The 27,974-nt window shown below is 43.1% G+C and overlaps 1 pseudogene; it reads right to left on the reverse strand.

Annotated features, from left to right (window-relative positions):
- LOC128068500 (pregnancy-associated glycoprotein 1-like) overlaps window positions 1-23,700 on the reverse strand; it is a 36,131-nt pseudogene extending 12,431 nt beyond the window's left edge.
- Window positions 23,701-27,974: the final 4,274 nt, after the last annotated feature.

Genomic DNA, 27,974 nt, shown 5'->3' on the forward strand with positions numbered 1-27,974 from the left:
GTCAGGTGGTCTGGTATTCCCATCACTTTCAGAATTTTCTACAGTTTATTGTCATCCACACAGTCACAGGCTTGGGCATAGTCAGTAAAGCAGAAGTAGGTGTTTTTCTGGAATTCTCTTGCTGTTTCGATAATCTATATAATGTTGGTAATACGATCTCTGGTTCCTCTGAATTTTCTAAAACCAGCTTGATTATCTGGAATTTCATTGTTCAGGTATTGCTGAAACCTGGCTTGGAGAATTTTAAGCATTACTTTACTAGCATGTGAGATGAGTGTAATTGTGCTGTAGTTTGACTGTTCTTTGACACTGCCTTTCTTTGGGATTGGAATGAAAACTGACTTTTTCCAGTCCTGTGGCCACTGCTGAGTTTTCCAAATCTGCTGGCATATCCAGTGCAGCACTTTCACAGCATCGTCTTTTAGGATTTGAAATAGCTCAACTGGAATTCCATCACCTCCACTAGCTTTGTTCATAGTGATGCTTCCTAAGGCCCATTTGACTTCACATTCCAGGATGTCTGGCTCTAGGTGAGTGATCACACCATCGTGATTATTTGGATAGTGAAGATCTTTTTTTGTACAGTTCCTCTGTGTATTCTTGCCACCTCTCCTTAATATCTTTTGCTTCTGTTAGGTCCATACCATTTCTGTCCTTTATTGAGCTCATCTTTGCATGAAATATTCCCTTGGTGTCTCTAATCTTCTTGAAGAAATCTCTAGTCTTTCCCATTCTGTTGTTTTCCTCTATTTCCTTGCATTGATTGGTGAGGAAGGATTTCTTATCTCTCTTTGCTATTCTTTGGATCTCTGCATTCAAATGGGTATAACTTTCCTTTTCTCCTTTGCTTTTTGCTGCTCTTCTTTCAAAGCTATCCATAAAGCCTCCTCAGACAGCCATTTTGCTTTTTTGCATTTCTTTTTCTTGGGGATGGTCTTGATTCCTGTCTCATGTACAATGTAATGAAATTCTGTCCATCGTTCACCAGGCACTCTGTCTATTAGATCTAGTCCCTTAAATATTTTTCTCGCTTCCACTGTATAGTCCTAAGGAGATTGATTTAGGTCATACCTGTGTTCTCCACTTTCTTCAATTTCAGTCTGAATTTGGCAATAAGGTGTTCATGATCTGAACCACTGTCAGCTCCCAGTTTTGTTTTTGCTGACTGTATAGAACTTCTCTATCTATGGCTGCAAAGAATATAATCAACCTGATTTTGGTGTCGACCATCTGGTGATGTCCATGTGTAGAGTCTTCTCTTGTGTTGTTGGAAGAGGGTGTTTGCTATGACCAGTACGTTCTCTTGGCAGAACTCTATTAGCCTTTGTCCTGCTTCATTCTGTACTCCAAGGCCAAATTTGTGTGTTACTCCTGGCATTTCTTGACTCCTACTTTGGCATTCCAGTCCCCTATAACGAAAATGACATATTTTTGGAGTGTTTTCTAGAAGGTCTTCTAGGTGTTCATAGAACTGTTAAACTTCTTCAGTGTTACTGATCGAGGCATAGACTTGGATTACCATGATATTGAATGGCTTGCCTTGGAAATGAACAGAGATCATACTGTCGTTTTTGAGATTGCATCCAAGTACTGCATTTCAGACTCTTTTGTTGACTCTGATGTCTACTCCATTTCTTCTAAGGGATTCTTTCCCACAGTAGTAGATATAATAGTCATCTGAGTTAAATTCACCCATCCAGTCCATCTTAGTTCGCTGATTCCTAGAATGCCTATGTTCACTCTTGTCATCTGCAGTTTGACCACTTCCAATTTGCCTCGATTCATGGACCTAACAATCTAGGTTCCTATGCAATATTGCTTTCTACAACATCAAATCTTGCTTCTATCATCAGTCCCATCCACAACTGGGTGTTGTTTTGCCTTGGGCCCATCCCTTCATTCTTTCTGAAGTTATTTCTCCACTGATCTCCAGTAGCATATTGGGCACCTACTGACCTGGGAAGTTCATCTTTCAGTGTCCTATCTTTTTGCATTACCATACTGTTCATGCGGTTCTCAAGACAAGAATACTGAAGTGGTTTACCATTCCCTTAGCCAGTGAACCACATTCTGTCAGATCTCTCCACCATGACCCATCCATCTTAGGTTGCCCCACATGGCATGGCTTAGTTTCACTGAGTTAGACAAAGCTGTGGTCCATGTGACAGATTTACTAGTCCCCTGTGACTGTGGTTTCAGTCTGTCTGCCCTCTGATGCCCTCTCTCAGTGCCTACCATCTTATTTGGGTTTCTCGTACCTTGGACATGGGGTATCTCTTCATGGCTCCTACAGCCAAGTGCAGCGGCTGCCCTTTACCTTGGAAGTAAGGTAGCTCCTCTCGGATGCCACCCCATATTTGGACGTGAGGTAGTTCCTCTCTCCCGTGCTTCTGCACTGCCATTGCAGCCACCATGTATCTGCACCACCATCGCAGCTGTGGCGACCAATAATTCCACAATGTACTGTTCCTCGTATTGTTTCTGTTATTGTGACAGAATCATATAGATGTTAACAGGTAAAAGCAAGACAATAATTAAAACTAATGTTCTGAATTATGGCTTTCAGTGGCTAGAAAAAGAGGTTCACACATAACATATACAAGTTTAATTGAAACCCTGCTGTCTTAAATCTTGAACTGAAAGCAAAAGTTTCTACCAACTAATTATATTCCTTTTTATTTTAAATTTTAATGAAAATGTGTACTTCCTCCTCCAACCACTGTAAAGACTAGAGGTAATGACAACTTGATAACAGTGACTATTCTGAGATCTAACATCTAGCTTCTAAAAACATTTCTCATCAGACGATCTTAAAGAGATGGCTGATTTCAGAACTGGGTAAAGAAATGCTCAAAATAATCTTGGGAATCTTGAAGGACTAGAAAGCTGAGGGACTCCAAAGACCTGCGGGGCCTGGACAGAAAGTTTAGGAATCCAAACAAAAAGGCCAAACATCTATGAGTTTCTTGGGCAGAATGATGTTTCTGCTTCTCAACACACTGTTTATGTTTCTCATAGCATTCCTGCCAAGAAGCAAATGCCTTCTGATTTCATGGCTGCAGGGGCATCCACAGTGATTTTAGGAGCTAAGATGAAGATATCTGCCACTGCTTCCACCTTTTCTCCTTCTATTTGCCATGAAAGATGGGGCTTGACCCCAGGATCTCAGTTTTTTAATATTGAATTTTAAGCTGGCCGAACATGTCCAAATGTTAATAGGCAACATCTAATTTGTCACTGTGATAGACTGCTAGGGCACTAACTCACCATTCTGAGCACTGAGAAAGAAAAATAATCATCAATATTTATGCTATTTTTGTTTCTATTAAGCATAGGTAATGTAACTACAAACAGTTCCAGGAAAACCAGCTAGGCTGTCCCTTCTGGGGGTGATGAGAGAGTGATGGAGAGCAGCTATAATACAGATGAAGCCTCACTCACTGACCTGCAGCTCACCTCCTACTGTGGAGGTCTAGTTCCTAACAGACCAAGGACTAGTACTGGTCCTGACACACTATGCTGATATTGTGGACTCCTGCTCTAAACCCAATAGTGGGACATTCTGTAGGAAAAACCACCCTGCTTCCTCCCTGTTTCTGAATAAATAAATATCATTAAAATTGGGAGAGGAACAGTTATTTAGTCTTAAAGGGGACAACGCAAGTGCAACATATGAGTACATTCTTTCAATAAACTGTGAAAAGACATCTGCTTTTTGAGAATCAGGGGAATTTGTACATGGATTGGATATTAAATGTTCATTTTATTGGGGAAAAAAGAGCATTTTTTTTTCTCATATCCTATCATTCTACCATGAATACTCGTTATGTACATTTTTCTGAAATGTTAATCTTGTCCCTAAAATACTTCAGGAAGCAACCTAGCAGTCCATCAGCAGACAAATGGATAAGAAAGCAATGGTACATATACACAATGGAGTATTACTCAGCCATTAAAAAGAATACATTTGAATCAGTTCTAATGAGGTGGATGAAACTGGAACCTATTATACAGAGTGAAGTAAGCCAGAAAGAAAAACACCAATACAGTATACTAACACATATATATGGAATTTAGAAAAATGGTAACGATAACCATGTATGCGAGACAGCAAAAGAGACACAGATGTATAGAACAGTCTTTTGGACTCTGTGGGAGAGGAAGAGGGTGGGATAATTTGGGAGAATGGCATTGAAACACGTATAACATCATATATGAAACGAGTCACCAGCCCAGGTTCAATGCATGACACTGGATGCTTGGGGCTGGTGCACTGGTACTCTGATATTGTTCCTCTAATCTATGTAAATGAAACTATTTATATGATGATCTGCCCTTCTTCAAGATTCAAGTTAATCATTTTATGGCCCAAGATAAACCATTTGGTGTAAGATTATCCCAAAATACTTCTTGTGGGTCAGGGGCCTCGTGCCATTCTGAGTTCTGAGGCATTCCTTTCTTTCATTAACAGGCTGCTTGTGACTATATAACATCCAGCTGAAGACTAGTAGGGGGTACTCTTTCTGCCCCCTTCTGATGCCTATGTCAGAAGCTTTCTCTATCTCCTTTATACTTTAATAAAACTTTATTACAGAAAAGCTCTGAGCGATCAAGCCTCATCTCTGGACCCGGATTGAATTCTTCTACTCCGGGGACCAAGAATCCCAGCCTCATGATTCAACAACAACCTTTCATCTTGGGGGTTCGTCCGGGATCCTTCAGGACAAGGTAATGATGCTTGGAGCTCTAGTTCTTTGTTCTCTTAGCGAACACGTTTTCTGCTGTGCTTTACTAACTCTACGGTGTGCTCGTGTGAATGAATGACATGCCCTGCACGAAGCAAATGAGGAGCCCTGCTCTGAGGTTCCATGGTGATCTCATAAGCTTATGGCAGAAACCTGTCGGGGGTTTATACCGACCTGCCAGTGCCAAGAGGCACCCAATGACTCCTTTGGGAGCCGACCAGAAATGGGCAAAGCGTGTGGACCAAACTCTCCTTTCTCGGTCAAACTTTTCGGTCTCTCTGACCATTTCATAACTCGAAATACTAACCTAAACTATCGGATCATAGACTTTCAAGGGACTTATGATCTATACTGTTACTGTGTACTGTGGCTTAGGTCCCAAACTTTGAATGGTAGTCAAGAAAGCAGCTAGCCTCTCTAGGAATCAAAAGTTCAGAAGCTAGATGGAGCTCTAGCCCCAAGAACATCTCAGAGGTTAAAGGTTATTCAGATTGGGACTGCAATGGAAATTTTTCCTTTGGTAACGCTGGCTCTTAGTGGACCAGAGGAGGCTCTCATACTGGTGTGGTGATGCTTGAAAAGGACATCTCAGCTTCATGTTCATATTGGTCTTATTGTGGTCAGGAATATACTCAGAGTTGTGCACAGGCACTCAGGTGATGAATGTTTCCGCCCCCCGCCCCCAGCGGTCTTAGCTTGGGAAGCATTCCGAAGGTTACACTGATTGCACCGCAGGTGGCACCAGAGGCAAGCAAGGTTAAAGGTGAAGAGCTGGATATCAGGTAGAGATGCTATCAGGTCTACCCCTCGTACATCCCCACCCCATCTCAGTGAACCGGGAGGGTCGAGAACAGTGCCTGCGTCGGTAAGGGACAGACTAAGTCCGACCAGGAAGGAAAAGCTTTTGCTGTAAAATCTCTCTACACCCCCATCTAGAGCAGGGAAGGACGCCTCCAGTAGGAAAATGGCACTGGTCGCTTTTTTTCTCTCTTACAGATGGGAGCTAACAATTCCAGCCTCACTCCTTTGAACTGTATCCTGAAAAACTGGGATAGATTTTACTCCCAGGGCTTAAAGAAGACACACCTAGTCTTCCTATGTGATACTGCACGGCCACAGTATCCATTGGAGGACAGCGAACGGTGGCAGGTTGGAGGGTCTCTTAAGTATGATACTGTTTTACAATTAGACTGGTTCTGTAAGGAACAAGGGAAAAGTGATCTTAAAAGATAGATTTCTCACTCAGTCAGCTCCAGATGTCCGCCTTAAGCTACAAAAACGGGCGTATGAACCAAATCAGTCTTTAGATACTCTGTTACAACTGGCTCAGATAGTCTATTATGGTAGGGAACATGAGGGAAAGAAAGAAATGCAAAAAAAGACAAAGGAAAAGGCGGAAGCCTTTGCAATAGCTATGAAAAATGCTCTTAAACAGCCAGAGAAAAATGCCCAGAGGGACCCAGGTGAAAAGGGATGAGCTTGCTATTACTGTGGAAAGGAGGGTCACCTCAAACGGGATTGCCCTCAGGCATCTAAGCCGCCCCTGGCTCCATGTCAGGTCTGCAAATGACCACACTGGAAGAGAGACTGCCCTAAGAGGCGTAGGTCACCGGGGTCGGACTCCCAAGAGAATCAGGAATGAAGGTGCCCGGGGGTCCCCACACAAGCTCCCGTCCTAATTACACCTGAGGAACTCTGGGTATTAATAATTGTGGGGGGCCAATCCATCGATTTGCTTTTAGATATTGGGGCAACTTACTCTGGGTTTACTGAAGCCCCTAGGCCCACTTTCTTCCTGATCCACTTCCATAATGGGACTGTCTGGATGAGCCAAAGGGCATTATTTAAGTTATTCTTTATCTTACAACTGGGATTCTCTGCTATTTTCATATGAGTTTCTGATCATGCCAGAATCTCCCTCACCCCTTTTGGGGTGCCTCTCTTTTCATGAATATGGAGCCCTCCCTTTCTCTCCCTCTAGTTCAACAAAATGTAAATCCTAGAGTATGGGCTGACGGAAAATCTGTGGGGCGAGCACAAAATGCTATTCCTGTAGTTTTCAAGCTCAAAGACTCAAACTTATTTCCACATAAGAAGCAGTATCCACTCAAACATGAGGTTAAGGAAGGATTAAAACCCATCATTGAAAATTTAAAGGAACAGGAACTATTAATTCCCTTTAACAGTCCTTGTAACACTCCTATTTTGGGTATAAAAAAATCAAATGGTAAATGGAAACTAGTTCAAGATTTACGTATAACAAATGTGGCTGTATGGTGGTACAATCCGTATACTCTATTGTCTGAAATTCCTGAACAAGCCAAATATTTCTCAGTAATTGATTTAAAAGATGCTTCTATTCAGTGCCTTTGGCAGAGGAAAGTCAATTTCTATTTGGCTTTGAAGAACCTACGCAGCCAGCTTCTCAATTAACCTGGACAGTTTTGCCCCAGGGATTTTGGATACTCACTTATTTGGACAAAGTTTGTCACGAGATCTACAAAATTTTAATAGCTCTGAAGCAGTGGTGTTACAATATGTAGATGATATTTTGCTCTGTGCTGAGACAGGGGAAGCTTGTTCGTGAGCCTCAGAAGATTTCTTAAACTTTCTGGCAGGCTGTGGTTACAAGGCATCAAGAGACAAGGCTCAGCTTGGTCAACAATCAGTTAGATATCTGGGCCTAAACATATCAGAACGGACTAGGGCCATAGGCCCTGAGAGAATTAAACCTATACTAAATCACCCCTATCAATGACTTTGAGACAACTGAGAGGATTTTGGGGAATCACAGGTTACTGTCACATTTGGATTCCAGGTTATGGGGAACTTGCCTGGCCTTTATATAAACTTATAGCTGAAACTCGGCAGGCCCAAACTGACAAACTGGTTTGGTCTCCAGAAACTCAAAAGCCTTTTAAGGTTCTTCAGACTGCTCTCCTGCAAGCTCCAGCCCTGAGCTTGCCCACAGGGTCAGAATTTAATTTGTTTGTCACTGAAAGGAAAGGTATGGCCTTAGGAGTTTTGACCCAACCCCGAGGGCCTCACCAGCAACCTATTGCTTATCTAAGCAGAGAATTAGATGTAATTTCACGTGGGTGGCCCCACTGCCTAAGAGTAATTGGGGCAGCAGCTTTATTAGCACCTGAAGCTTTAAAAATAATTAATGGATGAAACCTTACTGTACTGACTTCTCATGATGTGAGTGGAATCTTAAATTCTAAGGTTAATATTTGGATGACAGACAGTAGGCTTCTTAAATATCAGTCATTGTTGTTAGAAGGACCAGTCACTAAACTTAAAATCTATGGAAATTTAAATCCTACCACTTTCCTTCCTGAGAAGGAAAATGAAACACCTGATCACGATTGTTCTCAATTCCTAACTTTAAACTATGCAGCTCGGGAAGATCTAATGGATACCCCATTAGACAATCCTGACATGGAAATATTTACAGATGGCAGTTCTTTTGTTCGGGATGGAAAGCATAAAGCAGGTTATGCCGTGGTGAAGGCTGAACAGGTTTTGGAAGCAAAATCTCTCCCCCAAGGAACCAGTGCTCAGTTAGCAGAGCTTGTGGCTCTGACCCGAGCTCCAGAGTTAAGCAAAGGGCAGCGGATAAATATTTACACTGATTCTAAGTATGCTTATTTGACTTTACATGCTCATGCTGCAATAGGGAAAGAAAGACAGTTTAAAACAGCAAGGAGAGAACCTATTAAGCATTTCAGAGAGATCAAGAGACTTTTAGCTGCTATATATTGTCCTAAAGAAGTAGCTGTTATGCATTGCAAAGGGCACAGCAGGCATGGAAGTAAAGTAGCCTAATCAGCTGGCTGACTGTCAAGCCAGAAAAGTGGCACTTGAGGAAACCCCTTCACTGCAGACGACTTTGATCTGGACAGGTCCTGTGGAACAGGAAAAACCAAAATATACTGAGAAAAAATTAGAAAGATATAAAAAAAGAGGAACACAGATTACTGATAAAAGATGGTTACAGTCTGAGGATAGTCGATTAATAATTCCTGAAAATGCTCAATGGAAAATTCTTAACGGTTTGCATCAGAGTTTTCATTTGGGTGCATAGAGTACTTACCAAATGGTTTCTCGTTTGTATGAAGGTAAAAATGTAATGAAAACTTAAAAAAAAAAAAAATTATCAAAAGGTGTGAGTTTTGTCAGAAAAATAACCCAAAGACTGAAAAGCTAACAAAATCTGGATTATAACGAAGTGGGAAGTATCCTGGAGAAGACTGGGAAATTAATTTTACTCATATTCCAAAAGCTAATGGATATTCTTGCTTACAAATTTAGGTACATACTTTTACTGGATGGATTGAGGCTTTTCCCTGTCGTAGTGAATATGCTAAGGAGGTTATAAAGATTTTAATCCATTAAATTATCCCCAGGTTTGGGCTGCCATGAAGCCTTCAGAGTGACAATGGCTCCGCCTTTAAAGCTGCTGTACCTCAGGGGGTATCTAAAGCTCTAGGAAAAGAATATCGAAAACTGACCTTTTCCAGTCCTGTGGCCACTGCTGAGTTTTCCAAACTTGCTGGCATATTGAGTGCAGCACTTTCACAGCATCATCTTTCAGGATTTGAAACAGCTCAACTGGAATTCCATCACCTCCACTAGCTTTGTTCCTAGTGATGCTTTCTAAGGCCCACTTGACTTCACATTCCAGGATGTCGTGCTCTAGATGAGTGATCACACCATCGTGATTATCTGGGTCGTGAGGATCCTTTTCATATTATTCATACCCAATGCTGTACATATATACCTGATATGAGCACAAATGTTACTCATTTTACTAAACACATAAACAAGATGATTGGGGCCATGGATACTCCTGAAGCCTCAATTGCCTCACTTTGGGAGACGTTAACTAGTTCCCCATGATGGACAACTATCTTAATTACAATAATTCTGAGTGTTTTGTTTTACTGTTTGCTCCCTGCATCTGTAACTGTATAACTAGATTTGTTTCTAGCCACATGAAAGCTTTCAAGTTACAAATGGTTGCTCAAACTCCTGCTACTGCTGCAGCTGCCTCCAACTGCTATTTGGGGCCCCTGGATCAGATATCCTCAATATGAGGATTAGGAGAAGATGTTGCCTCGCCAATTTAGGGACAACACCCCTTCTCAGCTCAGAAGCAGTTATGGAATGAAAACAATGCCCCTTTTCCCTAGGCAACATAATTCTCCTAAAAGAAAAGGGGGGAATGAGAGGGTAACAGGCAGGAAAGCCAGGGGTCTCTTAACGGAGGAAATAGCCTGCAAGTGTCAGACATTTTAATCTCTCTTAAGCGGCAGGAGGAAACAAACTAGCAATATTTTTTCCTTCTCTATACAAATTTAAAAGAAGGTTTCTCTTAAAATTCTGTGTTGCCATAATGACACCTGGCTTCACCTGAAGTTAACGAATGCCTTTTTCTTATGGAAATGTTTATCTTAAGCTATGCTAATGTACTATGCATTTACTTCAAACTCTGTCTTCAAGTCAGTTCCGCCTTTTGGGCTCAGAACCTACTTGATAAACCAGTATGTTATACTCTGATATTGTTCCTCTAATCTATGTAAATGAAACTATTTATATGGTGATCTGCCCTTCTTCAAGATTCAAGTTAATCATTTTATGGCCCAAGATAAACCATTTGGTGCAAGATTATCCTGAAATACATCTTATGGGTCAGGGGCCTGGTGCCATTCTAAGTTTTGAGACATTCCTTTCTTTCATTAACAGGCTGCTTGTGACTATATAACATCCAGCAGAAGACTAGCAGGGGTGTACTCTTTCTGCCCTCTTCTGATGCCTATGTCAGAAGCTTTCTCTGTCTCCTTTATACTTTAATAAAACTTTATTACACAGAATCTCTGAGCGATCAAGCCTCGTCTCTGGCTCCAGATTGAATTCTTCTCTGGGGACCAAGAATCCCAGCCTCGTAATTCAACAACAACCTTTCATCTTGGGGGCTCGCCAGGGCGCCCAGCTGCAGCGTCCTGTAAGCCCTTTCCTTCAGGAGGTAGAGCACAGTCTCCCTCCTTTTGTTCATCAATGGCAAAAAATATGATCTGCATAGAAGGTGGAGACCCAACACCATCCACCGCTATAGCCCCTCCCATAGGCTATCTAACAGCCTCATGATGGGGGGCCAGAACATTTCTAATCATATTCCACAAAGCAAAAGCATTTACAAGCTCATGCAAAGTATGATAAGTTTTTAGCTGTTTTCCTAGGTTCACTCAAGTATCTAAATTAGCAGTGCCCTTTTCTGGAAACCAAGGGCATTGTTCTTGTACAAATGAAAAAAAATGACTGAATATTGGATTTTGTAAGTTTAATTCCTCTCTTACTTAATAACTGCAAAGTTACTCCTGTAAAGAGCTCTCTTTCCTTTGACTCACTGTTACCCATGTCAGAAAGTTTAAGTGTTATAGAAAAGTCTGCCTTGTAAAAGTTTTTACCTTTGGCAAGGGGGGTCTTTCTTTTCAACACTAAAAAAGCAGGTTCCCTTCAACCTTTAAAACACTTCTCACTCCTACTCACCCTGTCTATCCTACAGGGGGGTCTGCAGCACCCTGAGTGGGATCCTATCCATCCGTAAAACTCAATACTGCGCCGGGGGGGGGGGGGGGGGGTGGGGGGGGGGGGGTGGGGGGGTGGGGGGGGAGGGGCGGTCAATACGGCTGATAACCGTAATTGCTTTGAGGGACCTACCTTTGAAAAGCCTGTTCTGGGCGCCACTTGCTGGCGTCCAGACTCAGTGGATCCAGGGAATTCGAAGGGGAGATGGAGTCGGCGAGGAAAGACTTATTTACTCAGAGATATAAAGAGAGATTAGGAAAGAATAGTGTAGTAGGAAAATTAGTGGAGAAAAGAGGCTGAATAACTTGGTTTATGTGGAATACCAATAAAACCTCGAGACAAGAGGTTTGCACTACTTACGGAGGCCACAGGCATCTTTCCCTTTTCCCGAAGAAGTGGAGAAACAAAGCCCTCCCCCGTCAGATCTTAGAAGCCCAGGCATAATTAGCAGGCTTGGTGGGCATCCATGCTCCAGATGGGAATTCAGCTTGAAAATGAGAGAAAGAACTACAAGAGGAGACCAGTCTTTCCAGGAACTGATCTGTTTTCTTTATTTTCCAGGTTTGCTTATATACCTTTTGTTACACATAGAGACAAATGGAAATTACAAAGTCATGCGGGGGTCAGCAGTCCTGACCTTTATCAAAATCAGGTGTTTCATATAAATGTATACTAAAGGTCTTAGGTGGCTTTACATCATCTTCTGGCCAAGAGGTCTGCTAACATTTTATGACCCTTTCTTTCTGATAACGGTCAGTCAACCAGAAAACCTATTTTCCAGGGGTGATTTTTCTTAAACCAAGCGCCACCCTCCGAAGGTACCAGATAAAGTTGCATTCCTATAGGGTGAGGGTGAGGGGGTTATAATGAAGAAAGGAATTTACTTAGCCTAAGGTTTAACATGATTAATATCAAAGGTTAATATCTATTTCTCCTATATGCTAGTTATATATGTATATTAGGCCAGGGGATATGGAGACTTAGCAGCAAATATTCGCCCAACAAATGAAAAACCCTTCACCAATATAATTCCTAATCAACCCACTATACTACACTAATAATTTTCTAGCTTCTCAAAAGAATCTGTATTTAGAAAGTTTAAAGCATCTCATGCCTCTAATGGTTGGGAGGCTGTGAAAAATCACATGTGGCTGAACGAGCCTGTCAGGCAGGCTAGAGAACTTTCAGAGGAGTTTGTGAACTGAAACACTCTTGTCAAGCCCAGGAATTTTATTAGCTGGAACCCGAAGTAATCTCCTTTTCCGAGAGAGGTGGTGGGGGACAGCCCCCCATAAAGTCAGAGGTGTAGGTGAGAGCATAAAGCAGTAAAGTAAGCAGACTCGGGTTTTGGGGGTAGATGCTTGGGAACAGGGGGCCTCCTGAGGCTTAATCCCTCCTTTGCATATGCCGAGCCTCCTTCCTCATGACTTTTGCCATGGGCGGAGTTCCTCAAACTGGATCCTGGCAAGTTACTAAGGCAACTGTAGGTAGTTTAAACATGAAGGGCCAAATGGGGAAAGATTCATTTAACAGGCTGAGATTGGACCATACAAGTAGCCATAGTTGTTGCTATGACATGTAGCCACAACAGCTACTTGTTGCTATGCTGGACATGTGGGAAACCGACAAGAGAGCAAGAGTCTTTACGATTTTCCTTGCAGTGTGATTTCAGGGGAGTAGTTGACAAGGAAAGGCTGACTGGTAAGGGTGAAGAAGGGAGTAATTTGAGCAAGTAATCATTAGCTCTTGTGTAAGCCCAGAAAACAGAAGCATCGGCTCAGTCAGAGTTCTGGGTCAGGGTTCAGAAATGGATGTTATTTGGCTTGAATCAATATTTAGCCATGGGGATGACAGCCATAACCTCGAAACAGAAGATTTCCTTCTCCCCAGGTGGCAGAATAATTCATATTTGTTGCAGATTCAGAAACCCAGAAAGCCCTCTCAGGGCCATTTGCTCTTTGCAGGCACACATGCGACCTAAAAGGTGGAATTATCACCATGGTGTTCATTTTCCAGATGAGAAAACTGAGGTTAAGAGACTTGATCAAGCTCACACAGCTAAGCACATGAAAAGCCAAGCACAAACCCAGGGTAACAGTCCTCAAATTGTGTGTTTTTGCTCCACACCCACTGGGAGTGGTGGGTGGAGATCTGGAAGAAATGCTTAGGCAGAAGCAAACAATATTCATGTTTAAATAGAAGAAAGTAAGGAAAACCACTAGAACATTCAGCTATGACCTAAATCAAATCCAATATGGTTATATAGTGGAGATGAAAACTGGATTCAAGGGATTAGGTCTGTTAGAATGAAGAACTATGGATGGAGCCTTGTAACATTGAATGGGAGGTGGTCATCAAAACCATCCTCAAGAAAAACAAATGTGAGGAGGCAAAGTGGTTGCCTGAGGAGGCCTTAAAAATAGCTGAGAAAATAAGAGAAGTGAAAGGCAAAGGAGAAAGGGAAAGATATACCCAGTGGAATGCAAACTTCCAGAGAATAGCAAGGTGAGATAAGAACGTCTTCATAAGTGAAAAGTGAAATAATTAAAGGAAAACAATATAATTGTAAACAGTATAGATCTGTTCAAGAAAACTGGAGATACCAGAGAAATACTTCATGCAAATATGGGCACAATAAAGGACAGAAAAGTCAAAGACCTAACAGAAGCAGATGAGATTAAGAAGAAGTGGCAAGAATGCACAGAAGAACTATACAAAAATTGTCATAATGACTGGGATAGGAATGATGCTGAGGTCACTTACATAAAGCCAGATATACTGGAGTATGAAGTCAAGTGGGCTTTAGGAAGCATTACTACAAGAAAAGCTAGGGAAGGTGATGAAATTCCAGCTGAGCTGTTTAAAATTACTAAAGAATGAGGCAGAGTACATCATGAGAAACACTGGAGTGGAAGAAACACAAGCTGGAATCAAGATTGCCGGGAGAAATATCAAAAACCTCAGATATGCAGATGACACCACCCTTATGGCAGAAAGTGAAGAGGAGCTAAAAAGCCTCTTTATGAAAGTAAAAGAGGAGAGCAAAAAAGTTGGCCTAAAGCTCAACATTCTGAAAATGAAGATCATGGCATCCGGTCCCATCACTTCATGGGAAATAGATGGGGAAACAGTAGAAACAGTGTCAGACATTATTTTTTTGGGCTCCAGAATCACTGCAGATGGTGACTACAGCCATGAAATTAAAAGACACTTACTCCTTGGAAGAAAAGTTATGACCAACCTAGATAACATATTCAAAAGCAGAGACATTACTTTGCCGACTAAGGTCCATCTAGTCAAGGCTATGGTTTTTCCTGTGGTCATGTATGGATGTGAGAGTTGGACTGTGAAGAAGGCTTAGCGCCGAAGAATTGATGCTTCTGAACTGTGGTGTTGGAGAAGCCTCTTGAAAGTCCCCTGGACTGCAAGGAGATCCAACCAGTCCATTGTGAAGGAGATCAACCCTGGTATTTCTTTGGAAGTAATGATGCTAAAGCTGAAACTCCAGTACTTCTGACTCCCGCTCCCTGTTTTCTCTGCAGACAATGCTGGTTCTCCTCCTGCGTCCCCACAGTCTGAACTTTATTTTAAAAACTTTATTTTGTATTGGAGTATAACTGATTAACAATATTCTGAGTTTCATGTGGACAGTAAAGGTCCTCAACTGTATGTATCCCGATATGCTGGTCCCAAAGATACCCCTCCAATCCAGGTTGTCATATAACTGAGCAGAGCTCTCTGTGCTACAAAGCAACTCGTTGTTGGTTGTCCATCTTAAATAGAGCAGTGCCCACAACATGTTCTTGAAAACTTAACTCAGGAACTCTGAGAAGCCTCCTTCATCCCACACTCACCCTCTTTGGCCACTCCAGCTTGGTTGGATAACTTACACTGGTTCCCCATCCCCACCAGTTAGTCCATAGTCCTCATAACCCCCAGTAAGTCCCCAGTGCCCCAGTGCAGAGCACCTTGGGATGCCATTTGCATGGAATACAGTGCAGTTTTGCCCAGAACCAAGCAACTCTACACATGGCTCCATAAGTTTGCAGTTTTATAATTCCTGAAATTCCCTTCCTTCCTCAAAGTCTTCTTTGAGCCAATCAGCCAGCTCTGAACTCCCCTAGGGAGCTGACATGAAGCCTCCACCCTGTGCCGGGGCTGAGCAGTCACTGGGCAGTCTTTATTCACATTAGCATCCAGGCTTCCCACAGAGGGGTCAGGTACCCCAACTCACAAAGGGGACAACTGTCCAGAGCTAGGGGAAGATGCATCTGAGAACTAGGGTGACCATGTAAAATTTATCATCCAAACCAGGAAAACTGCGAGAAGGGAAGGGAAACCGTTTATCCCTATGGTGGGAGAGCACACTGGGAGTGTCCCCAGTCATTCTCCTTTTCGTATGGCCTATTTCAGTGCCCGCTGGAGCTGACTTTCGTGTTCATTCATCTGAGGGTTCATATTGAATTGAAGCTCTTTGAGGACTGAGCACCATAGTGTTCCCCTCTCCTTGTGACTCCCACCATGCCAGCATGGTGTGGCGTCTCCACATTTATTTCAGGATGATTAGTGTCCCAGACAGCCTTTTACTCTCAAGTGGTTGGTTTTGTGGCAGGCTCTGGCCCAGCCACAGGGCTCAGCAGCATCTGCAATAGTGCAAGATAGCCTGCAGAGGGCGCCCTCCTAGAAGCTGCTGCACAAGGGTTCCTGCAAGTTCCTATTTGAGAACCATCCCTCAGGGTTCTCCCCTCACCTTGAGGATGTAGGCTCAAGCTAGCACTGGGTATCTGATGCCGTTGATAGTGAAGATAATAGAGAGAAAGTTATTGAACGCAAAACATGAAACATAGTGTAGTTAGAGAGAAAGGGAGAGAGCTTAGCCCTGGAGATCCTTCTTGTGTGTGGAAACTGGGAGTGACCGTGGGGCATGACCCTTCACTCGGAACGCTATGGTGTGGTGCCAATGAGCTTCTGGATATTACTGACTAGTTTTCTTGGGCCAAGGGTCAGTGATGTCCACAAGGGCCTCGCAGCCACCAGAACAAGCAATAACCTTTCTTTTCATGGAGCTGCTGAGAGACAGTGTGACAAAGCAGGCATCAAGGCTGCTCTGAGTCTCCCCAGAGCTGCCCCCTTCCCGACTGTCTCCTAAACAGCCCTTCATCTTCTGTGCTGACTCTTTTCCTTTGCTCTCCACATGGCACCTTCCTTGACATCCTTGAATGCAGTACTTGAATACACCAGGATATTTTGTATCTTACACAAGCTGGTCTTCCTTCCTAGAAAGGTCCCCTCCCCTTTGACTAGCAAATTTCTTCTCATCTTCCAGATTCCAGCTTAATTATCATTGATTCAGGGAAGTCTTTCCCTGGTGTTTATCAGTCTCCTGTCTTGGTCACTTTCTGTTGACCCTTTCTCATGTATGCTGCTGCTGCTAAGTTACTTCAATTGTGTCTGACTCTGTGTGACCCCATAGACAGCAGCCCATCAGGCTCCCCCGTCCCTGGGATTCTCCAGGCAAGAATACTGAAGTGGGTTGCCATTACTTTCTCCAATGCATGAAAGTGAAAAATGAAAGTGACGTCACTCAGTCGTGTCCAACTCTTTGCGACCCCATGGACTGCAGCCTACCAGGCTCCTCCGTCCATGGGATTTTCCAGGCAAGAGTACTGGAGTGGGGTGCCTCTCATGTCTAGCATGTACAAAAGTCACAATTCACTATTTCGCCTTCACATCCAAGAAGGCAGATGCACGAGAAATGACACACACACATAGTCAATTGTGAAATTGACTATGTGTGTGTGTCATGAGCGTGCACCAAAGTCACAATGCACTAGACAGCATTGTGTGTCATTTCTCGTGCATCTGCCTTCTTGGATGTGAGGGCGAGTTTTATTTTCGTTGCCTCCCTAAAGTGCCTGGTACACGGTGGGTGCCCAATGCTTGTCTGTTTAGTGAATGAATGAAGAATGTGAAAATAATGAATGTGAAACATCCAGAGAGCTGTATCTAGTGGGAAACAAATCATGGGTCAACCACGGAATGAAGCAGGAGATTCGCAGGGACAGTAGACTCTCATAGTTGAGGAAGAGAGGGGCTCCTCTGAGAAAGGGTGTCTGCCAGCACTGCTCCTACAACCAGCTCAGACCCTGACACCCTGGCCAGGAAATACATGACTAGCCCACAGAAACTCCAAAGGACAGGTCAGTTTTTGTCTGAGGGTATCACACAGAATCCTGTCAATTATGCCTCTTGTCCTCAGGTCACTGCTGGATCCCCCATTCCTGATTCTCTGTTCTAGCCCCTGCCCCACTATGTGCCCAGGTACATGGGGTGTCTTTTTTTTGTAGTTGCTTTGAAGTCTTTAGACTCAGCCATCCTCTCTCCACTTCTGGGTAGCTGCTCCCTAAGAAGACCAGTTTTCCCCATTTGCTTAGGAATTTCCCTTTCTTTAAACTGACATTTTTCTGTACTGAGAACTTCCTTGGTCCCAGGTAGCCCTGGACAGTTGGTCATCTTATAACTCTGTTCAGTTTGGTGTAATCCTCCCTGATCCTCTGTTCAGCACACTGTAGAGTCCTCTAACCACGCTCCACACCTCACAGGGCAGTGGGTGCAGCCCTCTCCCAGCTGCACAGACCTCTCTGGACCCGTTTAGTACCCTGGTCAGAGCCCTGGTCAGAAAGCCTGGGGACTATGAACCCATGGCTGTTTGCATATCTATGTGTTTATGTGTTTGTTTATATATGTGTTTGTATGTGACTCTAATTGTGCTTTTGTGTCTCTGACTAGCCATGCATGTTTATATGTGTCTCTGTTTATATGTGTTTGCTTGTGTGTTTCCATGTGTCTGTGTGTCTGTCTGTGTCGTTGCGGGTGGTGTATATGTCTATGTCACTATGTGTCTGAGAATCCATTTGTGTGTGTCTGCCTATGTCCATGTACAGATGTGGAGCATCAGTTGGGCTGACCCTCAGAGGGAGAGGCTTACCGGTCCACGTGTACAGGCCAGTCTCCCGCTTGGATCAATGGTACTCAGTTGAGCACTCCCTGGTAGTAGGCTTGTCCACCCCAACAAAAATCACCATGCTGCCTTTCCACTGCATCGGTAGAGAGAAAAGAGCGGGAGATCTGTGGAGGACAGTAACAACAGCACTATTGGAAAGCTTGGGTTTGTGCTTGTCTACCCATCAAGGCCCTAATAAAGTCTCCATTTACAGATGCAGAAATCAAGACTAGGAACGATTGAGAACCAGAATGAGGTCAGTTACTGGCTAATGAGTGGCACAGAGGAGGTTAGAAGCTGAATCACATGGCTGGGCTCCACCCACTATGTCTTTTGAAGAGGCCCATGACCTCCTGCTACCTGTGTGCTCAGAAACCCTCAGATGACAGGGTGCTGAAGAGTGTTTGCTTTCCCCTTGTCCAGCTTGTCATTTTTCAGGAAAATCAAAGCATGAGAGTGCTAAGGATGTGGGTTCAGGTCACCCAGAGTTAGCTCCACTGGCCTGTGACCTCTACTGTTAAAGGGTCCCACACTCAGAAGGGATGCCACCTCTGTTCTCCCTGTCTTAAAATGAATACTGTTTATTGAACAAGGGATCCCACATTTTGTTTTGTGTCCCACACTTTTATTTTTCACTGGCTCCTGCAAAGTGGGTAGCTGGTCCTGGGCTCCTAGTGGAATGCTAATGAGGAAGGAAAGATATCCAACATCCTTCTCTTTCCTTCCTTATCAAATTCATAAGAAAATCCTATTGCTTTTCCCTCCAACTTCTTTTGTGTTGTCTTCCTTTAGTCTTCCTCCTCACTCAGCCCCCTAGACCAAGTCACTAGTCTTGAGCCCAGGAGCAGGTATGTATTCCAATAAAACATTATTCATAAAAACAAGTGGTGGTGCCAGGTAGGGCCCTGGGGCCATAGTTATCCTGGGTTAGATTGTCTCTCAGAATACTTCATTATCAAGTGTTCTATAATTTTCATGCAACTGAAAGCATCTCACAGCTAATTTGGAGAAAGGGATTGTCCATCTCTGACTTACTTGCTCAAGTAGAAGGCAAAAACAGGCTCAGAAATGGCACCTTGATTCTTCAGCTTGTCAAAGATGGGGATGGCTCCAGTGAAGGATATGTTGGGGTAGTTCAAGCCCAAGACACCATCAAAAGGTATACCCTCAAACCCGGATTCCGCCAGGCTTAGACTGAACGGCTGGTCAGTGCTTACAAGGTCCCCAATCTGTGGGAGAGAAGAGTGGTCCCACTTACAGATATATGAAGTGGTGCTAGGACTGGGCTGGGGTGCATTGCCATTACATCCTCAAAGAAGAATTGAGGCTGGGCTTTGTCTTTGGTGGACCTCAGACAGTTAGAACAAGGTTGGAGGGGAATTGGGGTTCTATTTGTGTGAGGCTGTGAATTTTAAAACATCTGCCCCTCTGAAAAACACCACCTGAGTGAGTCAAATTGGCCTTGTGTCTTCTGTCCAGGTGGGGCAACCAAGAGTCAGGCCATGACCCATTGGTCCTACCTTGTGGACAAAATGAGTCGAGAGCAAGATAGCCTTCTCTTTGGCATGATGTAATGACAGGAATGGACTGCATTCTCTGTATGTAAGGAACTGTGGATTCTGCATCTGTCAGGGAAGATAGAAGCTCAAAACCCAATCTTACTTGCATGGTTCTATGAAATTATTGCCTGGGAAATTCACTTTTGGGGATATGTATGTATTTCTTTGAGTGTGTATGAAAGAGAAAGAGAGAGAGGGGAACTATTCAAGTACTTTGGAGAGGCAGGTCATAGGTTTTATTAGACTCTCAAAGGTCTCCTAGAGTGAGAACTCATTTATCAAGGTCTCTGACATCTCTGGCCTCCAGTTTCCCACTTTGAATACTTGAAGCCCTTGACTGCCCCCAGAGTGCCCAGATCAGTTTTATCATGTCCCAAACATCCCACAGCAAGTGCATTCTTGAAAAGCCAGCCAAGCTCCACCACATATCGTATGCATGCCCTCAGCAAGGCCCTTGCTGTCTGTACCTCAGTTTCCTCATATGTCTCATGAGCTAATCAGACCACGTGCTGTGTGGGGTTGTTGCAGATTAAAGCAATTATTACCTGAAAGTGCCTGGAACAGTCTGTGAATATAAAAGGGGGTGCTTTTTTCCCCTCTTCTCGCTCCTAGCAAAATGAACCTTGAAGTGCTCATGGGCAGAGGAGCTGCAAGCCCACACCTCAAACCACTCTCTGGGTTAGCTAATCTGTTTACTCATGTGTCACCATGGGCACTGCCTCCCCAGACACATGATCCTGTGCGTAAGATAGCCAATATCTATGGGAGTTAGGCTAGGAAGGGTCCTGCCAGATGGTCCTGCATCTGTTTTGCAAGCACAGGTCACTCCAAAGCCAGTCCTGACTCAGCTTCTGTTTACAGATTACCCGAACAGTGTCATAAGCAAGAAATCCCTTTATGCTCCCAGATCGATTGACGATGCTGAAGGTCTTTTGGGTAGGCAGGAAGGTGGAAGACTTTTAATGTGTGAACCTAACTTGTGTAGCTGCAGACACAAGAGATGAGTGTCATCGGGTGCTAAGGGTGGAAAACAGGGCATCAGGGTAATTGAAAGATGGTCTGGGTAGGGGGTGTCTATACTCCCAACAGGCTGGACTGGGGCAAAATAAGGAGGGCACCCACAAGTCAGATGAGCCTGTGTCAAAGACAACCTGGAATTCCTGAGGTGTTCCAATGGTGATGTTACCCATGTACAGCATCTACAGGGAGAAGAAGGGAGTGGGTTAGTGTAGAACTGGCTACCCTCTATTCCCACACTGCTGCCTCCCTTTAGGTGTCACATATCTCTTGAGATCACTTTCTCACCACTGTGCAGCTCACAGCCTTTGATCACAGTGGTGTCTGCATGTGATATATTTTTCCTGTGCTACATTGCATGCAAGATATTGATTCTCTGACCAGGCTTTGAAGTGATACCTCCTTCATGGCAAGCCCAGAGGCATATCCACTGGGCCTCCAGGACCGCTGGGCACCCAGGGAAGTCCTGGTGCCTTCATTTGAGAACTCTGTAGTGTCTTCAAACCCAGCCACAGCACCCTCTTCTCCAGGAGGTCCTTCTTGATCAACCCCAGCCACTCCCTCCAAACTCAGACCACATCCAATCAACACCACACAGGTGACCCTTTCATTTGACATGTATTTACTCTTTGCCTATCTCTCAGGCTGGCATGGGCATCCTTGAAGACAAAATAAGCCCTTTTCTAATCTAAAAACAGTAAGCACTTTGATAGATTCTGATGGCCTTACACGGAATACAGGTTCCATAACTTTTCACTGCTGTGGTTCTTGCATCTGTGGAAACTGAATTCCTCTGCCTGGGGATTCACAGTTGCTTTGCAGTTGGTTCTACCTTTTCATCAGAGATGATTCACTCTTCATCTGTAACTGAGTGACTCCCTTAGTTCAGAAGGATCTGCTGCTGCTGCTGCTGCTAAGTCGCTTCAGTCATGTCCGATTCTGTGCAATGCCATAGACAGGAGCTCTAGGCTCCCCTGTCCTAGGGATTCTTCAGGCAAGAACACTGGAGCGGGTTGCCATTTCCTTCTCCAATTCAGGAAAGTAAAAAGGGAAAGTGAAGTCGCTCAGTCGTGTCCGACTCTTAGTGACCCCATGGACTGCAGCCTACCAGGCTCCTCCATCCTTGGGTTTTTCCAGGCAAGAAGACTGAAGTGGGTCGTCGTTGCCTTCTCCTCAGAAGGAACTATCTCCATCAAACTAATGACACATCTTTGACACAGAAATTGATATTTACCTGCCACCTAGTAATTTCTGGACCCAGTCACCAAGATCAAGAGGTGAGGATGATAGAGCCTTCTCCTTTGGATGGGGCCTCTGTTGCCCAGGGTTTCTACCTCCTGCAGAAACCTCCTGGAGCCCCAGCCCCAACATCCCACCCTTCACCTCGAGATGACCCCAGTGCTAGGCTAGAGCACCAGGGGGCGCTGTGGAGCACCATCTTTCCAAAACACTCACATCCATGATGTTCCTCAGGGGGTGAATAGTTATATTTGAGACACGAGAAGAAATCTGGGACAGTCTGTAAGTATGTTCCTTCACGAAATTGTTCAGCATGTTTTTTTCACTGAGGGTTTTTCTCATGGTCTTCACTTTTGTTAGAGGTATTCCTTCATCGAGCTTTTGACAAAGAAAACAAAGAAGCAGCTACAATTAACTGTCAGTGTTAAGGTATAACTGTCATTGTAATGGCACTGTGTATTTTCCAATCATTTTCATGAGTCACCTTATTATCAGAATTTTATTCATATTCCATGGCAAAGACATAGGTTTGAATAAAGATTCTATTCTGTAATGCTGGGTAGGCCATATGAACATGTGAGGTCTCAGTGTCCCTTCAGTAAAATGGTGGAATGTAATGATTCAAACCCTCCAAATAGAATACTTTGGGGATAGTGAAGTGGTGGATATAAGGTGCCTGATAAATAGGAGGTCTCAACAATGACAGCCGTTAGCACTGCTGTTGCCATCCCACTGTATCCTTTTCATAGAAGCTCAGGGAAGGAGGCAGAAGGGGAATTCCTGTCCTCTTTTACAAGGGAGGAATTGAAATACAAGAGGCTTGTGAATTGGCTGTGGTCACACTGCTTGTCATATATAAAACAGTGTATAAATAACTCTCCCAACCTTTCTCCAAGTTGAAAGAGAAGAGATAGTTGAAAAAAGAATCCAGGAGATAGGGAACAAGTTAGGGAAATGTAGAGGCTCAAGAAGGAAGGATGAGTCAAATGAAAAATTAAAAGAAACAACACAGAGAGAAAAACACTCAGAGCCTTCCAAAGAGATGGAGAGATAAATGACAGTGATACAGAGATGCAGACATAGACATATACACACTGAAGTAGAGAGAGAACAAAGAGGACATGCTAAATAAAAGGTAGAAAAGTGCTATTCCACAGGAGCACACCTACATCTGCATTGACTGTGCTCTGAAAATTGCAAGGAGTTCCAATTTCAATAGGTCATGACATGACTGGACCCCAAGAGTTGTGCAGCTATGCAAATCGACATCAAGACCCTTGGGACCCACAGTTCCTATAGCAAAGTACTTTTCAATAAGTAAGGTTTGAACTTTAAGATTGTCAGGGAAATATTCCATTCCCTTCTAAAACTGATGAATAGAATAATCAGATGAAAAGAAAAATCACAGAAATGAATATGATGTGGCTTACAGTCTCCATACTTACATGACTATGCAATCTGAGAAGGCCACCAGCCTGAGGAGCACAAGCCACTTCACGCTTCTTTCCTGGCTCCAAGTACTCAGGAATGTTCGGGTTCTTAGCATGTAGTGGTGACCAGGAGCCCTTAGTTATATATGCTCTGATATGCCCAAGTTTAGCCCTTTAGGCCAATAATAGGTCTGAAAAAACACAAAGGTCTTGATAAAATCTTTACCTTCATCAGTGTCCTTGGTGAGTGTACTTTGAAGCTTCTCAGAATACAGAGAATTGAACTGTAATCTCTTCCTTGAAGTTTGGCTGGAAAATCAAACTGATCTGTATGGACATCTAAGAAGATGGGAAACCTTGCCTACTTGGAGAAAAAAAAAAAACAAACGACTAAGAACATCATAAAAATGGATACCAAGGGCCACGCTCGACATTCGTGGTTTTGTGTCATCTTCCTAGGCACTTCATGAGATATGCATTGCTATCTTCATTGGAGAGGGGATTGCTAGGAGGATAAGTTATCAAATGGCAAAGCGAAGACTTCAGGGACAGCCCAGGGACACACTGGCTTTAGGTAGTGGGTCTAATGGCAGACATCAGGGGCACCTATGATGCCTGTCTGCATCAAAGATTTAGGGCAGAGCAATACTTAAATTGCATGGTTTCAGCATTGAAAGAAATGCCATATGCATCCACAAGGAATTTTATATCACACACAAATGTACAAGGAAGAACTCTGTGCTAGGTTCTGGGTTAAAGCCTTCAAAGTCAAAGCTGATGAAGACAAAAGTGGTCTTTATCTTAAGAGAGCTAGCAGTCTAGTTCTCACAAAGTCATGGTCCCTGGAGGCAGGAGATATGATACTAGGACTAGGTGGCCATGTTTAATCCTGGGCCACACAGGTCTTACCACTGGGAGCAGCCTTTCCTCCACTTCACCCATGCTGGAAAGCAGGCCAATTGACCATGTTTTCGAGAGAATCGGAAGTTTGGATATTTATCTACAATCTACTGATTTTAATGTTAGCAACTAATTTTTTTTTCCACCGAAAACAGTGGGAACGAAATCTGCACAGTGATTGGCTGGAATCAGCCTTGAGTCTCTGCAGGTATTTATTTCTTGCCTAGAGTTGGGAGTGCAGTGGGGACAGAGAGGAATTTAATTCATGTTGGTTGATTTTAAAAGAGACTGAATGCACACTGAACATGTGTGTTTCCTTCCCACTTATAAAGAAAGATCATCAGGGACATACAAACCAAGAAAATGTAACTGCTAAAGATAAATGGATATATTTCTGATATAATTTCCCCATAGAGTCTATGTCATGAAAAATTTTGTCTGCCAAACCAAACATACAAAAAAATAATTTAGAAATGTCTTCCCAATCAAAGAAGACAAAACTACTGTGGCAGCCAAAGTAAAGACAATCGGTTTAATGACTCATCCAGGACTCCCAAGGCCTATTCCTGCAAGACATCTATCCATGCCTGTCCCTTGAGCACAACAGGAGCCTCTCCAATTGTCAGGTGTGTTTAGATGGGGCACGGTGACTTAACCCTCATATTTGCATGTTGTTTAAATTCAGCTCTGGTGGTTAAATCCCAACCAGGGAAATATGATATTCCTAACAAATGACACACATATATGCACTTTGAACTATGGTGTTGGAGAAGACTCTTGAGAGTCCCTTGGACTGCAAGGAGATCAAACCAGTCCATGCTAAATAAAACCAGTCCTGAATATTCACTAGAAGGATTGATGCTGAAGCTGAAGCTCCAATTATTTGCCCATATGATGTGAAGAACTGACTCATTGGAAAAGACCCTGAGGTTAGGAAAGATTGAAGGCAGAAAGAGAAGGGCAAGACAGGATGAGATGGATCAGTAGCATCACCAAGTCGATGGACATGAGCTTGAGTAAGCTCCGGGAGTTGGTGATGGATAGAGAAGCCTGGCATGCTGCAGTCCAGGATGATCCAAAGAGACGGACACGACTGAAAGGACTGAACTGAACTGAACAAATTGAGAACAAAGAGACTGATAAATCTAATTGCATCAAGTTGGTGACTGCTGCTGCTGCTGCTAAGTCACTTTAGTCGTGTCTGAGTCTGTGCGACCCCATAGACATCAGCCCACCAGGCTCCCCCATCCTTGGGATTCTCCAGGAAAGAACACTGGCGTGGGTTGCCATTTCCTTCTCCAATGCATGAAAGTGAAAAGTGAAAGTGAAAGTGAAGTCGTGCCTGACTCTTAGCGACCCCATGGACTGCAGCCTACCAGGCTCCTCCATCCACTAGCTGCCCATAACAACACATTACTTAAGTGTCTTTGAAATTCATAATTATGACTACATTCAGAGTCGAATATCTTCTAACAAAAAACAAAAATATTGCCCATCCAAAACAAAACCAAAGAAAAACAGGAAAGAAATCTGAAACTATATTCAACAACTTATTGTTCCTCATAACTTCTGTTACTGTGACAGAATCATATGCATGTTAACAGGTAAAAGCAGGACAATAATTAAAACTAATGTTCTGTTGAAGTAAGCCTTTGAATGGCTAGAAGAAGAGGTTCCCACATAACATAAAGAAGTTTAATTCAAACCCTGCTGTTTTAAATCTTAAACTGAAAGCATAAGTTTGTACCAACTAATTATATTCATTTTAATTTTATTTTTTAAGGAAAATGCATACTTCCTCCTCTAATAACTGTAAAGCTTAGAAGGAATGACAACTTGATAACAGTGACTATTCTGAGGTCTAATATGTAGCTTCTAAATACATTTCCCATCAGACGATGCTTGGATTCTTAAAGAGATGACTGATTTCAGGACCAAGTAAAGAAATGCACAAAATAATCTTGGGAAACATGAAGGACCAGAAAAGTGAGGGACTTCAAAGACCAATGTGGACTGGAGAGAAAGTTTAGGAATCCAAATGAAAAGGCCAAACATCTACCAGTTTGTTGGGCAGAATGATGTTTCTGCTTCTCAACACACTGTTTATGTTTCTCATAGCTTTCCTGCCAAGAAGCAAACATTCTCTGATTTCATGGCTGCAGGCAGCATCCACAGTGCTTTTAGAGGCTAAGATGAAGAAATTTGTCAGTGCTTCCACCTTTTCTCCTTCTATTTGCCATGAAGGATGGGGCTGGATCCCATGATCTTAGTGTTTTAATATTGAATTTTACGCTGGCCAAATATGTCCAAATGTTAATAGGCAACATCTAATTTTCACTGTGATAGATTGTTAGGGCACCTACTCACCATTCTGAGCACTGAGTAGGAAAATAATCATCAATATTTATGCTATTTCTTTTCCTATTAAGCATATGTTATATAACTGCAAACAGTTCCAGGAAAACAAGCTAGACTGTCACTTCTGGGGGTGATGAGAGAGTGTTGGGGAGCAGCTATAATACAAATGAAGCCTCACTCACTGGCCTGCAGCTCACCTCCTGCTGTGGAGGTCTGGTTCCTAATAGACCACGGACTGGTACTGGTCCTGACCCACTGTGCTCTAAACCCAATAGTGGGACATTCTGTAAGACAAACCACCCTGCTTCCTCCCAGTTTCTGAACAAATAAATGGCATTAAAATTGGGAGAGGAACAGTTATTTAGTTTTAAAGGAGAACAACCAAGTGCAACATATGACTACTTCCTTTCAATAAACTGTGAAAACTGCTTTTTGAGAATCAGAGAAATTTGTACGTGGACTGGATATTAGATGTTAATTTTATTGAGAGCAAAAGAGCATTTTTTTTTCACATCCTATCATTTTATCCCAAATACTCATTATGTATATTTTGTGAAATGTTCATCTCCTCCATAAAACACTTAAGGAAAAATGAATAAGGAGTAAAAGAGATAATGAAATAAGGTCTGTCTTGATCTAAAAACAGATCTGCATAGCTGCTATGGACTGCATTGTGTCCACCCTCAACTCCCAATGTGATGGTATTAGGAAGTAGGGCTTTGGGGAGGTATCCAGGTTGACATGGGGTTTTGATGGTAGTCCCTCATTATCCTCTCCCTCTTTTTCTCTCTTATTCTCCTTCTTCCTCCTTCCTTTTCCCCACTACAAATGAGAACATAGCAAGAAGAGAAAGACCTGATTCAAGTCAAGAATGCCTTCCCCGGGAACTCTATTGGCCATCACTTTGATGTTGCTTAATCTCCTGTCTATGACAACCTGTGGGACTAAGAGGTTAGTTTTGTAGTTATTGATGCTGAATGATGAAATATAGGGTTCATGAAACTCTTCTTTCTTATATTTGTTATGTTTGAAATCATTTTGTAGTGAGAAGTTTATAGAATGATGTTTCTGTTTTAGTGATACCCTGAGGGGCCCAAGATAGCAGATTCAGGCAGGTCCCTGATGAGTGAGT

The sequence above is a fragment of the Budorcas taxicolor genome, chromosome 25 (genome assembly GCF_023091745.1).
Source record: "Budorcas taxicolor isolate Tak-1 chromosome 25, Takin1.1, whole genome shotgun sequence".
Lineage (NCBI taxonomy): Eukaryota > Metazoa > Chordata > Mammalia > Artiodactyla > Bovidae > Budorcas > Budorcas taxicolor.